Source organism: Mastomys coucha, unplaced genomic scaffold (genome assembly GCF_008632895.1).
Source record: "Mastomys coucha isolate ucsf_1 unplaced genomic scaffold, UCSF_Mcou_1 pScaffold6, whole genome shotgun sequence".
Lineage (NCBI taxonomy): Eukaryota > Metazoa > Chordata > Mammalia > Rodentia > Muridae > Mastomys > Mastomys coucha.
Genome location: NW_022196912.1, coordinates 41,602,938 through 41,605,050, shown reverse-complemented (window position 1 = coordinate 41,605,050; position 2,113 = coordinate 41,602,938). Strand labels below are relative to the sequence as shown.

Sequence of the window (2,113 nt, the reverse complement as noted above, 5' to 3'; positions counted from 1 at the left end):
AGTTCCACAAACTCTCCCTGCCATCCTGTCTCTCTTTACTCCTGCAGATGCTATGCTTTTTCCAGGAAGAAAGCTAAGAAGATCTGGAGTTCTGGGGCTACTTCACCAACTTGACATGATTCCATCCTAGACCAGAACAATTCATAAAAAGTCTGGTGTGTAAACTTAAACATATCTTTCTAAATAAGAGTGTTGTTCAGCTCTGAGACTTTTTTTTAGGTCTTTGCCACTACTTGCAATTTCTAACATGTCACTCTGAGGCTAGAAGAGGCAAATACACAGTGGAATGAAGTAATAGAAAAAATATTGAATTCCAAATAGGGCAAAAGACTCAATACTCATGAATATGAGGTAGGGAGACTGCGTTTGAGGTCAGTCCAGGTTTCACAGAAAGAAGGAAAGAGAAAACTTAATAGGAAAAGGAAGGAAATAACCATGTCCCACGGCATTGCTAGTGAAAGTTCACTGTGGCCTCCCAGTGGTAGTAGTTCCAATAATCCCATTTTATTTAACTTTTATCAAAGGGTATAATGCAGAATTCCAAGAACAGATAGTGTGTGGCAAGTTAATGAAGTGCCTCTTGGATGCTCACAGGTCCCAACCTCATCCAAGTTATTCAATATCTATCTATAGCCCATCATCAGCTACACTTAATTGGTCCAATTCCAATCACCCTGATCCTCATCCTGGAAAAATGTCTTCAGGATATGTCTGGTCTGAGCCCTGACTCTCCAACTATCTCATTGCCCAAGCATTCTATCTTTTATATATTTCACACTGATGCCCCTTACTCTCCCCAATTCTCAGTTTCCAACCCATGAGGTGGAAGAAATGTCTTACTGAATCACAAATAGCACCAAGGTGATGTGTCAAAATCTGTTCTACTGCAATGCATAGTCATGAACGTTTTCATGTGTGCTCTGTCCTTGTGATGTGATTCTATTCAACAGGCATTGCCAATCCTGGAGTTGAGACGGAGCAAGACTGTGAGGATGATCCATGCCATGACAACTCCTCCTGCATTACACATCTCCTGATTTCCTTCCATGCTGCATTCCTATAAACACCCCACCTCCAAGATGGAGACATGGCAGTTGGCAGTGACCAAATTTATTTAATAAGTAAACTTATAGTCTCTTTTTTCTCTGGTACTGTTACATATATACATGCATTTATGTATGTATGGGTATCCAACTTGCTAAGGCCATTTTTGATGCTTAGGTGCAGTTCTGGTCCCTTGCATCGCATACAATTTCCAGTCACGGTTTTAATGAATGGAGAGCTTACAGTAGATAATCTAGGCAGATATTTCTTAAATCTATACAGCAGACTGAAGTTGAGACCCATCTCATAGGTCACTGAGAGTTGATCAGGATGGCTCTTAGTTAAGACATTGGCCCTCCCCAGTTGAAGTGATCTGCTTAGTAATGCCAGGCAGTCTATGGTGGTTGGCAAAACATCTCAGTCTCTTCCTCCTCTTGTCAGTGAGTCCATCTCCCAGCAGTTCCACTGGCTCCAGGTAGAGCAGCCAAGCTTCCCTGTTTGATTTAATAGATAGTTAAAAATCAACTCTAAATATAGTGGAGTGTAACTGTGTAATGATATGTTTATGTTCAGTGAGGGGGAAAAAAAGGAAGTGAAAAGAGCAACAGTTAACAGTGTCACCTCCTGTTGTGCCCAAACTGTGAGATGCAGAAACTTGATACAGGATGAATAAAATTAAATAGATGGTCCTTTACAGAAAACTTGTTCCTCCAACTCTCATCCACTCAGTTCTCCAGCTCAGAATCTCAGCTTCTGGTGTTCCCCTATAGAGAAGAAAACAGTGGTCCCCTGGAATGGCCTTGCCTCTGCATATGACCCCATCATAGAAGCCACAAAAAAAGTGCCATTCAACTATGGTGATACCAGGAGATCTGCAGAAACTCAAATTTGAGCAAATCAAGGCACGGGCACAGTCCCTTGGCAATTGGCTATTTTCTGATGAGCACAGACTCTTTTAGAACCAGATGCCATAAGATTCCTGGAGTTGGCACAATGAGAGTCCAAGATGCTTGTGAAACCTTTCGTTCCAGAACATTTTGCTCAGGATGTTTCTTTTGGAGAGGATTGT

The 2,113-nt window shown here is 41.6% G+C and overlaps 1 long non-coding RNA gene across 1 annotated transcript; it reads right to left on the bottom strand.

Annotated features, from left to right (window-relative positions):
* Nucleotides 1-1,094: 1,094 nt before the first annotated feature.
* On the bottom strand, nt 1,095-1,770 carry LOC116080092. The gene is made up of 2 exons (XR_004114309.1): nt 1,666-1,770; nt 1,095-1,538 (listed from the first exon to the last, which is right to left on the bottom strand). It is a non-coding gene; the product is annotated as an uncharacterized LOC116080092 (long non-coding RNA).
* Between the last annotated feature and the right edge of the window lie 343 nt (nt 1,771-2,113).